Source organism: Carcharodon carcharias, chromosome 20 (genome assembly GCF_017639515.1).
Source record: "Carcharodon carcharias isolate sCarCar2 chromosome 20, sCarCar2.pri, whole genome shotgun sequence".
Classification (NCBI taxonomy): Eukaryota; Metazoa; Chordata; class Chondrichthyes; order Lamniformes; family Lamnidae; genus Carcharodon; species Carcharodon carcharias.
Genome location: NC_054486.1, coordinates 96,155,496 through 96,169,545, shown reverse-complemented (window position 1 = coordinate 96,169,545; position 14,050 = coordinate 96,155,496). Strand labels below are relative to the sequence as shown.

Here is a 14,050-nt window from a genome sequence, read left to right as displayed (position 1 = left end):
ATTGTTTTTCCTTTGAGCAGCTGACTTTGCCTATCAGAGTCTCTGCCAATATTTGCAATGGATGCCCCTGCAAAGAAAAGATTGAAAGTCACTGTTTCAGGGCTGCAGTCCAGATACAGTGGATTTTGATGCAGGATTGGTTGTGTTGAAGTGGTTAACTTGGAAGTTCTAGCTACTTTTTATTTTGTATAACTTTGTTGTCATTGTTTTTCCTCTTCTCTATCCAGAAGATGTTGACACCAATGTAGCGTGGGCGCTTGTTATCCTTGCCCAGTTTATCATTCTTCATATGTTAGCTAAGACAGTGAGTGATGACAGGCTACTCTGCCATGGAGGGGAGAGGTGGCATCACCATCAAGCCTCTTTCTGTCCTTATCCAATTTTCACGCTTACATATTTCTACCAAGATTGCTAGGTATTGGTCAGGAGCAGGAAACTTGGCTTCTCTTTCTGCACACTCATCCTTACTTCTAACTCCCAAGGCTCTCCCCTTGGCCCCCCTCCTATCTTTCATCTACATGGTGCCCCACAGCGACATCATTCGAAAGCACAGTGTTAGTTTTCTGTATACATTGACGACACCCAGCTGTACCTCACTGCCACCCCTTGACTTCACCACTATTACTAAATTGTCAGACTGCTTATCTGACATCCAGAAATGGATGTGCAAAAATTGCCTTCAATTAAATATTGCAAAGGCTGAAGCCATTGTTTTCTGTCCACACCACTACCTAGACACTGACTCCATCACTCTCCCTGGCAAATGTCTGAGACTAAATCAGACTATTGTAACCTTGGCGTCATATCTGCCCCCAAGATGAATTTTTGACCAGATATCCATTCCACCCAGATCACCTATTTCCACCTCCGTAACTTTGCTCTTTCCTCAACCCATCTGCTGCTGAAATCCTGATTCAAGCCTTTGTTACCTCGAGATTTGACTATTCCAATGCACTGCTGGCTGTCCTCCCACGTCCTATCCTCCGTAAATTTGAGGTTAACCAAAATTCTGCTACCTGCGTCCTGATTCACACCAGGTCCTATTTACCTATTGCACTTGTGCTTGATGCAATGCCTTGATTTTAATATTCTCATCTTTGTTTTCAAATCTCTTCATTACTTCACTCCTCCCTATCTCTGTAGTTTCCTCCAGCCCCACAGTATCTGAGATATCTGAGCTCATCTAATTCTGGTCTCCTGAGCATCCCCAATTTTAATTGCTGCATTGGCAGTGCCTTCAGCTGCCTAGGCCCTAATCTCTGAGATTCCCTTCCTAAACCTCTGATTCTCTACCTCTCCACTTTGAAGATGCTCCTTAAAACCTGCTTCCTTGACTAAGTTTTAGGCCATCTGCCCTGATATCACATTATGTGACTTTGTTTCTAATTTTGCTTTCCAACACTCCCATGAAACACCTTGGGACTTGTATTACATTAAAGGTGTTATGTGACTATAAGTTGTTCTCATCCAAGCACATTTGGAGGAGTAGAAAAGTTTGTTCTTTTGATTTTAAATTAAAGTGAGTTGGAAAAAAAACCCACCAAATTTCTGTTACACTAAACCCATATGGAATATGAAAACCCAGGCCGTTGTATAAAAACCTCTCCCCTCTCCAAAATGTGTACTATTTCTTAGAGGAGAAATGTTATACTCATTGGACCCTTCTGAAACTGGGCAGAGGCAGAAAAAAAACCAAATTGTTTTCTCAGGTTTTACTTAATGCACAATATAATCTGCATTTACTTGGTTGAAACAAAACTTTCTGCTTTAAATTTGGTGTTGATTTTGAAAATTAGTTTGGAAATTCTTGCAATATTGCTGAGAGGCCTATGTGAAGGGCATCTGTAAAACTGGACAATCTCAATGGAGACTGAATTATTTATATCACAGCAAGTTATAAGTGTAAGATGATCAGTTCCATTTTTACTTTGGCATATGAGCATCTGCTAATAAAATGCCTCAGTTCGGTTTTTGTGTCTGTACAGCATGTTGCTGTGGTCTACACGAATTGCAATTGCAATTCTTAAAACTGATCAGTGGGATAGAATTTTGGGAAATGTTTAAAGTTCGAATGGTTAAATCTTTTAAGTAGAGAATTAATTCTATTGATGACTTGTGGAGCTTGATGAATCAAATGGTTAGCAAGAAATTTAATGGGCATTTCTAATTGTATTTATGCCCTGTGAATAGTTGTTTCATGCCAGTTTACTGCATTTGCTGGTCTGTTCGAATATTTATGCAATGAGAAAAAATGAATGTGCGGTGTAACTGCCTGCTTCTACTTTGGAGGATTGATCGAGCTGAACATGCATGGAGTGCGATCCATCAACTTCCTGTACTTTCTTACAGTTATTTTTGTCTATGGAGAAGAGTTGACAGGATGTCCGCTCTCATTTTGAATTGGTTTAAAAAAACTGGAATGGTAACACTGCAGGCTTGCTTAATTAGCTTCATTATGGCTGGATTAAATGAGATTTAAGCAAGGGATGGAAAGAACAGGTGAAAGATGTTGATATTGACACTTTGTAACTTTTTAAAGAACGTTAGTTAATAATGATGAAATTAGTAGAGAGAATATTTTAAATCATATCCTTTGTTACATGAACACATTACACCTTTTTTTAGTGTAGTTCTCTTGCCACAGGAAAGCTTTAATTGAGAAGCCAATATTGTGCAAGGCTTACTTACAGACTGGAACCAATCCAGCTTGTCATATTGAAGGTTTATCTGTCGTGCATTATCTTTTGTTTATCTTCTGGCCAAAGGTACACAGGATTTGTACTGGTTCTGATCTACAGTGCTTGGAATGATGGGAGTTTGAATACTTGAATGGACTGGAACACCTAATTACTGATGAGAACAATCCTTTTATGTTCTGATACAATTTAAATCTCTTGCTGTCATGAGCAGACATTAATCAGGCAAATAATTATGTTTATTACACATTATCTCTGTCACTAATGCAATTTATCAAGCATGTACACTAGGGAATATTTACAATCAAAACACCAAAACGGAGTAAGTATAGGCAGAAAGTGCAGATAACAGTTTGCAGAAGGATTTAGATCAGCTATGCAAATAGGCAAATACACTAAATCTGATAAATACAAATACTTTGAGGGAATGAGAAACCTACATATATAATTGTAACATTTTGGAGACTGCGCTTCTATGTGTTGCTGCATTTCAGTAGGTAGCTTACGAAAATAACCTCCTGTGGGTTAGCCACACATCTAAATGTTGAGTACAACCTTGGAAGGTAAAATAAATAGGAGAAACTGAAATTGCTGGGAATCTGAAAATGCTGTAAATGCATAGCATTGGTAAAGAAATAAGATAGGGTCTGATGTTTCAAGTGTGCAATTGACCTGCACTGTTTACAGCCTTTTCTATCCTGATTTTGCTGGAGCAAATTAGGTCAGGTGGAGAGGAATGAAATTGGTTGTGAGCTTAAATTTTTGATGAATTTCTGTAGTCCTTCTCTGATTAGCAATCAGGTGGATCCAAATCTACTGTAGAATGCAGTGTATAAGACAACTCAATTTTTTCAGTGCCAAAATGCATGTTTAGGTCTACACTTGGCATATAGGTTGATCCCCCCCCCCCACCCCACTTTTCAGCTAATAAATGCATGTTTAGGAAAATACTTACATGAACTTCAATATTTCAGCCAGAAATATATTTTCAGGGTTATCATCACCTTATACGTTGGTGCATGGGATCAAGTCAGCAATACAGATTGTGTTGCTAAGAAGATGTGTGGAAGTTTAAGACACACCCACACAGTGCAGACCACGCATGGTGAATGACGAACAGAATGGGTCCTCCTGTAAAAAGGATGAAGTACAAAGCTGGTTTCAAGCCAAAAATCGTAACATTTGCTAACTGGTCAAATGACTGTGCTGATTGAGGAAATTTTGTGTTGGTGAAAATCTTCCGGAAAGGAAGATGAGGCAATCTGCCTTGAAGGTGCCCAAGACCAAATGTGTCATGAGAACAGGCACCAGCCACTGGCCTGATCTTGAGAAGCATGCAGTGAAATGGGTCCTTTAAAATCATCAGAATGGCTATATTGTTACCAGAAATGCAATGCGTATTTACACACTTAAGTGAACCAATTCGAACCCTGACTCCAGCAAAGTTTCAGAACAATAGCTAATTGGTGGAAAAACTCAGTAGGTCTGGTAGCAACTGTGGAGACAGAAACTGAGTTAATGTTTCAAGTCCGTAAGAGTCTTCAGATTCATACAGCCTCAGAACATTAACTCTGTTTCCCTCTCCACAGATGCTGCCAGACCTGTTGAGATTTTCCAGCATTTTCTGTTTTTTTTTCAAATTTCCAGCATCCGCAGTATTTTACTTTCAGCTAATTGTTGTAGCCACTTTATGGAACAAAAATGTCTAGTATTGCGGAAGACCAAGATCGAGAAGAGACTATCAAAAACCATAATGCCAAAATTACTAGTTTGCACAGATTCATCATCAAACAGCAGCAGAAATACGAGTATCCATTATGTTACACCAGCAGCATGGATGAAACGCCCGTGACTTTCGATATATGCCCAGTAATTGAATGTTCAGATCTTTCAAAGAATGTTGAATATCTAATTAAATGCATGGAGAGGAAGGTGATTTCTTGTGGAGGGGCGATTATGAAATTAAAAGTGCAACATCTGATCCAGAGTAGGAAATCCTGACCATGATGCCATAGCCAAAATGACTTGGGATGAATTTGATGAACTCTGTGTTGGATACCAAAGATGATGAATCTCTCTGTTTTTTAAAACATTATAATTGTGGTTAAAACTACCCTTGTAGAATTATTTCATTAAATAAAATGTGGCACATTAGTTTAATTTGAACTACTGTTGTTATTTTTTTCACATTTCAAAACGGCAATTGCCGACACCAACACTGATGGCTCACATTTTATACTATGAGTTGACCTCGTTTTTGGAAGGATTTTTCGAAGCTTCAGAGGTCAACTTAATGCACCATGGTTTACAGTATCTCTCAATTGTGATAGTCCTGTAGACTTTTTTCTATAGAACATCAAACATTACTGAATTAGACTAAACTGCTGACTGTCATTGTGTTACACAATAATAGAAATGGAATTAACTTGCAGAGGAGGAGTCTTGGGGAGTGAGATTTGACTCAACATGCAATATTGAACGGTTTCTCAAATATATGAAATTGTTGTAGAAGGGAAACAGAGCTTGTAGAGGGAGTTGTACAAGGCTTCTTTTCAATGAGCAGGCCCAGCATATACAGCTGGGTCCTTGAGAATTGTGAGGCACCTGTAATCCTGACATTTTGTTGCTTGTGCTAAGTTGTGTTTTCGTGGAGGTGTTAATTACTGCAATAAATTCTAAAGCTGCCTAGCCTGTATAGAAACTTTTTAATAGTATTGTTGTCATTATTTGTGTTAGTATTTGGGATCTGCAAGGAAGCTGATACTTGCTTACTAGATGCAGTTGGCTTGAAATGAATCTACTGGATATGTCAACTGATTGGAACTTATCCAGCTGACTGGGGCATGGCAAATCTATAGCAGGCTGCTGTTTGCAAACAAAGGAATATCTGCTCTCAAGGAGGACACATTTTAAATTGCACCTTTTTTTTCAGGAACTTGTTATTTGTGGAGGGGGGAAGAATATCTTGTAAAATTAGTGTTTTCTGTCGTTGACTTGAAACCCTCTGGAAGTTGTGTAGCAAGGAAGTAAACATTTTGTACAATGTACTTCAGTTTGAAAGTTTGGTAATTATTGTTGATTTTTCTAATTGTGTCCATGGTATTAACCTGCATATGTATTTGTAATAGCACCCTCTTGTGGCTATTTGTGTATGTATATAAACCAAAACTGGAATAAACTAGTTCAGTTGGATACTAAAACTCCCATTTGTGTGCACCAGTGTTTTTGTCCTGCCAAGATATCATAGTCTGGCTATGAGGCTGGGATCATGGATTTCCCTAGCAGAAAAAAATTGGGTTTTGCATGTTTTCAGCAAACCAGCAGAGGAGCTGAGAGTTGTTTCACTAAGAAATAGGCTTAAACATCTGGTCTTAGGCTGTTTGCACACCTTTGTAGATGGCTGCTAAAGCAGGTATTATTGGATGACTAGGAGAGTATATCCATGACCAAGAGTATGTGGAGTGGCTAGAGATGTTCTTCACTTCTAATAATATCCTCGAAGATCCTGATAATCTAACTGTTGATCAGACAGTGAGGGCGAGGAAAAGGCCGATGTTCCTGACTGAAGCAGGCCGAGAAGTGTATGAAACGCTCAAGAATTTTCTCACTGCTGCTAAGCCAAAAGACACGTTGCTGTCGGATGTTTTGTCTAAGCTTGATCAACACTACAATCTCAAGCCATTGGAAACTGCAGAAAGCTATCAGTTCATGGAGAGTTAATCGTGGTCTTCGAAAAAACTGTCCCTTCATTGTAATTTTGGAGAATTTCAATTGAGAGAATTGTGGGATAGATTTGTGTGGAGTTTGAAGAGTGACTACATTTGCAGTAAGTTGCTAACATTGCCAAAGTTAGCTTCTGACCTAGCTTGCTAAACAGCATTGTCTGTGGACATGGTGGAACGTGACTCGAGAGAAGATAGTTAACACCATCAGTCATCTGCAGAAGTAAATGACTGCGGCTGAGTAAGCCAAAGGGCTCAACAAAGGCAGTTAGTAGTAGCAGTGGTACTACAAAGTCCTGTTACCAGTGCTTAGGCTGACATTGGGCACAGTATTGTCCATTTCTGGAGGGAGGGTGCTACAGCTGCAAAAAGGGTCCTCTTGTCAAGGCATGTCAGAAGTAGATAAATGGGGGAAAAAGCTGGGTGTAGGAATCGGCAGTCACTGCATACAGTTGTCAAACAGGTTGACAAGATGTCATTTGAGATCCGTACAATCCAAAGTACAAGGATGTTTCATGAAAATTCATGAGGTATCATGGTCCAAGTAGCATTGAATGGAGTTCCAGTAAACATGGAGGTCAATACAGGCACATCAGTTCGTGTGATTCCTAAATCGCTGTATCATGAAAAGTTGAGTCAATATGAGCTGGAGAAATCACATACACAATTAGGAAATTATGGAGGAGAAAATTCCCATAATAGTATGTGACTGGAACCACACACTTCCAATGGCAATGTGCACCATTGCCCACCATCATTGTAGTGAAGGGTAAAAAGCAGCCCCTTAAGAAGAAACTGGTTAGCAGCAATTAAGTTAAATTGAAGTGAGCTTTTTTGTATTGAAGCAAAATTCGCATCACCTTGTGATGCGATTGACAGGTACTCTCAAGTGTTTAATGAAACCAGCAAACTGATTCAAGGATACAAGGCTAATGTACAGGTTCTTAGGAACACAAGACCAGTTTATTCCAGGCCTTGTCCAATACCCTGTGCTCTAAGGGAGAAAAAGCAAGAGACTGAGGACATTATCTCTAAGGTCGAACAGAGTAATTGGGGTGCTCCCATAGTGAGTATTAAAGTCAGATGGTAGTGTAAGAATATGTGGTGATCATAAGGCAAATCAGGTATTAGAATGTAATCCATTTGATGTTTTACCAAACATGGAGGACCTGTTCACAATGTTTTCAGGAGGCTAGATTTTTTTCCAAAGTTAGATCTGACAAATGTCTATCTGCAACTTGTGTTAGACGATGTATCTAAGTCATATTTGACTATTAATATACACTTGGATCTATTTCAGTTTCATAAGCTGTCATTTGGTGTTTTTTCAGTCCCTCGAATTTTCTAAGGGCTAATGAACCAAATGTAGCAAGAAATTCAGGGAGTAGTATGCATATTTATTTCAGCTCCAAACATGCAGACCCATGATAGGCTGAAAAAGGTTTGGGCTTGGTACACAAATGTGAAATGTTTAAATTAGTCATTGTGAAAAGCAAGGAACAATCTAAAGTAGAACTTTTAAATTGGAAGAGCACTAACTACATTGAGATGATAGGAGATTTAGCCAGAGTAAAATGGAACCAAAGTTTGACAGGAACAACTGTAAGGAACAATGGGTGACCTTTAAGGAGGAGATGTTTCAATAATTGGTTAAGTACAATCCAACAAGGTGGTAAGGTAGTGGAACCAAAGCCAGAGCTCCTTTGGTGATTAGGGAGTGAGAGAATATGATGAAGCAAAGAGGTGTTTTATGCATGTCAGTTGAATTCTTCAAGTGAGAACAAACCAAATACAATAGAGTATGAATTGAAAGGGGAAGTGAAGAGGAAGATCGGACTGGTAAAGAAAGAATGAGAATAGAATGGCAGTTAACATAAAAGGAAATCCAAAAGTCTTCTACTGGGTTGTAAAGAGTAAGCGGGTAGTAAGAGGTGAAGTGGGACCTGATAGGGACAAAGAGGGTGATGCGTGCTTAGGGGTGGAGGGTAGGGCTAGAAAACCCAATGAATACTTTGTATCAGTTTTTACTGAGGAGGATGCTGTCAAAATATTGGTACAAGAGTATGCCAGGTTTCAACAATGAAAAGCTGTTCACACTAGCTGATGGTGCAAGGAAGAGGGCTCACAGATTTAAGGTTATGGGCAAGAGATGCAGGGGGTATATGAGGAAGAACTTTTCGAGGCAATGATCTGGTAATGACCTGGAGCTTTCCGCCTACAAGGGCAATGGAAGTGGACACGATCAATAATTTTGAAAGAAAATTGTATAGGCATTTGTGGGAAATAAACTTGCAGGGTTTTGGAAGAGTGGGGGAACAGGGCTGACTGAATTACTCATCAGAGAGCTGGCATGGACTTTTTGGGCCGAATGGCCTCCTATGCCATTATGACTCTGTGACAGTAACTCGGTATCTGCTTAATTATAATTCCATCTCTTGTTTCTCTTTTCCCCCATACTCATAAATTCATTGGCTTGTGTTCCACAGTAAAGATGTCAAATAGATGAATGAAACAAAGATCTTCAATATTAAAAAGTTTTGCCAAGTCTGTGTACCAATGCAGACATGCTATTTTGCTTTTCTTTGCAGTGCATTCCAATGAAGGCATATTGAAAAGAACATTTGAAATGTTTCCAATTTGGGACATGTCCTAAATTTAGAGACTGCTTTTACATGTGTTGCTGTATCTCAATAGATTGTCTTCTAAAATAATGTAATTCCACCTCCTGTAAGCCACCCCATCACTGAAATCGGAAATAAAAGCCAAAAATGTTGTAAATGCACCACATCTTTAAAAAGATAAGACAGGGTACAATGTTTCAAGTGTGCAACTGACTTGCTTTGTATCCAGTCTTTTCTATTCTGATTTTGGTGGGGCAAGCAAGGTCAGCTGGAGAGGAATTAAAATTGGAGAATAACTGTGGTGAGCTTAAATTTTCTGTTAAGTTTGTATAGTTCCCTGATCACCAGTCAGAGGAGGAGCCAAATCCATCTCTCAATTGTTTTAATTCACAGATGGGTCTACAAACCTTTTCTTTTATAGAACATCAATTATTACTAAATTGAATCAAACTAACTGTGGTTATGTGTTCATTTTCAGACTTTTGTAGCAATGTGCCATTCTGTTAAAGTGGGGTGGGTTATGTTAATATTTTTGGTACTCTATTGCAAGAAAGGTTTCATCTTTTAGCTTCATAAGAATCCTGCACATTAGTTGAATCTTGCACAATATGCTCAGAAACTAAGTTTGTCATTATAAAAACACGTTCAAACATTTGAACTTTCAAGATTATTTGGTTGCTGGTCATTTGAAGCAAGGATTGTCAAGTATACAAATATTGCTCCTGTGAAACACCTTGAGATGCTTTACTGTGTTAAAGTTGCCATATAAATGGAAGGTGCAATAAGTTTCAGGAATGCAAATATGGTTGGCCACTGATTTCTGCTGAACAGTCTCTCATACTGAAATTAACACAGGTATTGATAAGTATAGAGGTTGTGAAAATAGAATTGGCAAGGGCAGTTGATTTTATCTCACCTTACTGATCACTCCTAAGAAGAAATCATTGATTTTTTTTAAATTAAGGCTATCTACTCTCCATTATTGCAGTAAAACTGAACTGTGTTGACCAATACCTCAGAGCTGCTAAAACTAAATTAGGCAATTGTCACCAACCTAAGCAGCATAATTATTTTTTAAAAATGTACCACCAACAGTCACACTGTTGCCTACCCTGATACAGTAATAAAAAGAGTAAAGGTGGTGCAATGTCTTGTTACAGACCAGGAAGAACGATTCTGGCAATCAAAAAATCTCTGCCAGATTAGTTTTGTGCCAGTCTGAATGATTCCTTGTATTTTCCAGTGGCTGAAGGAAATGTTTGATGTACTAAGTGATCTGTTAGTCAACTGCATTCCAAAACTAGTATTTTCACTGTCTCCTGGAAATGTTATGTAAGATCACAGCAGATAGGCCATCCATACTAAGTGCACACTAAGTCTCTGAGTTTTGTCACGGGATGTTGCTTAGCACCAAATCACTTGCCATAAAGGAGCCTCATCCAGATTCTATATAAATTGGTTATGTTTGCAGTAAAACACACACACAATTCTGGAAATAGCAGGTCTGGCAGCACCTGTGATGAGAAAAAACAAGAGTTTGTGTTTCAGGTCAGTCGATAGACTTTCATCAGAGCAGACTGGATTGTCAATCCGTGTGAACTGCTGATTTTGGAGCTTTTTTCTCAAGGACAGTTTAACATATTTTAGGGTACTGCTTTCAGTCTAGCAAAAATAAGTGAAGGAATTAATGGCATCTTTACTGTTGCACCTTTACAAACAAACTGCTGAGTTTCATCAGTGATAGCTTGTGCTAAATTGCACTTTCTAAAATCCACTTGCAGATGTGTAAATTGTCCTGTCTTCTGTTCTTTTCAGAGTACCTAGCAATGAACAAAGGCAATTTGAGGCAAAGCAAAGCCCCATCTAATCCTTTATTTTTGGTACAGCACAATCCATCTGCGTGCCTCAAACCTATTCATGCCTTAATCACAGCTAAGTAGGGAAAAAGGGCCATTTTGCCCCTTTTAAGCTCATTCGTCTACATAGATGCTACAGGCTTCTCACACACACACACACACACACACACACACACACACCCCCACTACCCCCAACCAACTGCAGCATCTGTTTCTTAAATGACTTTAGAATGTCACTCTTGGTCTATCCAGAAGTTTGACAGAATGTTAATCACTGCATAAAGCGGAATGATCTGATGTCAGTCATGTGCTCACTTTCTCACTGTTGGGTCCAGGATCTCTTGGCTCCAGACCTCATTACATTACAAACATGGACAAAAGAGCAGAATTCAAAGGTGAGGTGAGGGTGACTGACCATGACATCAAGGCACTATTTGACCAAGTGTGGCATCAAGGGGCCCAAATACTGATCAAGTCAGTGGGAATCTGGGAGGCAAAACTCTCTACTGATTGGAGTCCTGCTTAGAACAGAAGATGGTTGTGGTTCTTGGAGGCCAACAATGTCAGCCGCAGGACATCGCTGCAAGAGTTCCTCAGGGCTGTGTCTAGTCAGCTGCTTCTACAATGATCTTCCTTTCGTCATAAGGTCACAAGTGGCTGATGATTGCAGAGTGTTCAGTTGCTTTCACAACTCCTCCGATCTTGAAGCAACCTGTGCCTACATGCAGCATAGCCTGGACAGCATTCAAGCTTGGGCTGATAAATCGCAAATAACATTTGCACTACACAACTTCTATGTAATGACCATCTCCAACAAGAGAATGTTTCAGCACTTCCCCATGATATTTAATGGCATTACCATTGACACCCTCTCATGTCATGGGGATTGCTATTAACCAGAAACATAACTGGACCAGCCACAGAAATACTTTGGCTACTAAAGCAGATCAGAGGCTAAATATCCTGAGACAAGTAACTCACCCCCTGGCTCCCCAAAACCCTTTCAACTATCCAAAAACACAAGTCATGAGTGTGATGGAATGCCTTTCACTTGCCTGGATGAGTGTAGCCCCAACAACACTTGAGCTCGACAACATACAGGACAAAGCAGCCTGTTTGATCAGCAATCCATTTCCTTCTGAAATATTCACACCCTAACTACCAAAGTACTGTGGCTACAATGTGTGCCACCTGTAATGTGTACTACAGCAACTTGCCAAAGCTGCTTCAGTAGCTCCTTCTGAACCCACGACTTCTGCCACCTAGAAGAGCAAGGGCAGCAGGCTAAAGGAAGTGCTGCTGCCTGCAAGTCCTGCTTCAAGTCATGCACCACCCTGACTTGGAAATATACTGTTGTTCCTTTATCATCCTTGGGTCAAAATTTTAGACAGCACTATGAGTGTATCTTCATAAAACGGTCTGCAATGCTTCAAGAAGATGGGTCACCACCACCTTGTCGAGTGAGTTGATAATTTATATGGATGGCTGCCTCCTTTGTCTTTGCCAGAGGGCACCAGGCACTTGTTTCTGTAAATTCCCACCAGTCCATTCCATGTTTTATGGAACATGGTCAGTCTATTTTTCTCCCTCCTTTGCTTTTGATTCCCATTCGAAATCTTTAATCAAGGATGTGACACTGGTGTATTTCCCATACTGATTCTTGCAGAGTCAGGCAGCACAAATTTGGATCACTCCAATCTTGTTTATATCGCTCGTCATATAAAAATCCCACGCTCAACTTGTAGACTCCAGGTTTGAATGAATAAATGTTTGGCAAGCTCTGATATTTGTGTTGCAAACCAAAGATTCCTGCTCAGAAATCCAAGAACCTTATTTGCTTTGAATGTTACCTGCTGGATATAGAACCCCATTGAAGAAACCCCCACGTATGGTTGTGTATCTACCAGCTTGAGGATTTGCATACAGAACTTAAGCTTTATGTTGGTGAATCCTTTTTGTTGGTAATGCACACGTCATAGCTTTTTGTGTCAAATGCCATCTTCTATATGCTCTGCCATTTTTGCAGTTCCAGATCATCATCATCAGTGATCTTGAGTTTTTCCTGATGCATAAATCATGCTGTCATCTGCAAATAATCGCACCCCGTTTTCTTTTAACTCCTTTGGAAGGTTGTTTATGAATGTCAAGAAGAGTAAAGATCCCAACACATTCCCTGGGGCACTATGGAGAGGACATCTTAGGAGAGGATGATTACCCATTACACACTGCTCTTTGTCCCCTGTTGGTAAGGAAGTGCCAGATCCAATTTATGAATGACTCCCTGATTCCATGGTAGTGAAGTTTTGAGACTTCAAGTTAGGTTATCGACAGCCTGTAAAAGCTGTGTTTTGGTTTTTCGGTTGAAAACTACGCTGTCTGCCAGGATATTGTGAGTTTCAAATGATTCATGACATGACGATGAACAATATGTTCAAGCAATTTGCAGATGGCGCTGGTGAAAGATACCGCTCTGTCATTTCCTGGTTGACTTCATTCCCTTTTTGAATATCCCTTTTTTTTTGAATATAGCACAAAAGTTAGTTTGTCTCCTCCATAGGTCTGGTAAATAGCCAGTGTTGATTGACTCTTGAAAGAGATTGGTCAATATTGGAGCCTTTTGCTAGTTTGCACTTCTTGACTGACTTTTGAATTTGTTTTGAAGCATTAACTATCTTAAATACCCCTGTGAGATCTCCATTTGGTTCCTGCTTTCAAGGCTGAATGACTCAAGCCATAATTCAGTCCTCTACCACAAGGGATGAACTTTGTTTCTCTGATATTCTACCCTGAGGGCTAGACAGTCCTTCTTTAATTCTCAGTGACTGAAATAACGCCTAGTACTCGATGTGTAATCTGACCAAAACATTGTATAATTTTAGCACTAACTCCTCTGGTTGATACTCTACTATTTTGGGTTGATGTTGCTGCACTGCTGCTGCTGGACATACTTAAGTTCTGAGTCTGCTTATATCCTTGGATCTTCTTTTCAGGTTTACTGTTAGCTATTCATATGTTCCATCTGTCATCCAATTTTTCTTTCTACATGCATACTTTAGTTATCCATACTGAATTTCATCTGCCAATGGTTAGTCCAATTACACTTAGGTGTAACACATTTTGTAGGTCCTTGACTGCCCTTACCCTCAGTTTGTTAT

At 39.5% G+C, this 14,050-nt stretch overlaps 1 protein-coding gene across 2 annotated transcripts in view; it reads left to right on the top strand.

The window, feature by feature from the left end:
• The window catches only part of setd3 (SET domain containing 3, actin histidine methyltransferase), a 138,726-nt gene that overhangs the window by 13,642 nt on the left and 111,034 nt on the right, over positions 1-14,050 (top strand). The window lies entirely within an intron of this gene.